A 275-nucleotide genomic window follows, 5' to 3' on the forward strand; every position below is an offset into this window, starting at 1 on the left:
TATTAGTTCAGATATTTCCACTTCTACATGTTTATAGCGTCGTCTAAATACACAATAAATCAGGTGAGCAGCAGATTGTTGTATATTTTATATTTTATAGTGTATAATAGTGTGTCATGTTGATAAAGTTGTTGTTTTTTCTTAGTTTTGGTGTGTTTGTTTGGTCTGAGCCCGAGAGAGAGAGAGAGAGAGAGAGAGAGAGAGAGAGAGAGAGAGAGAGAGAGAGAGAGAGAGAGAGAGAGAGAGGGAGAGCGGGGGAGCGGCCCTGCGCCATC

The sequence above is a fragment of the Sinocyclocheilus grahami genome, unplaced genomic scaffold (genome assembly GCF_001515645.1).
Source record: "Sinocyclocheilus grahami isolate Dianchi unplaced genomic scaffold, SAMN03320097.WGS_v1.1 scaffold1125.1, whole genome shotgun sequence".
NCBI classification, from domain to species: domain Eukaryota; kingdom Metazoa; phylum Chordata; class Actinopteri; order Cypriniformes; family Cyprinidae; genus Sinocyclocheilus; species Sinocyclocheilus grahami.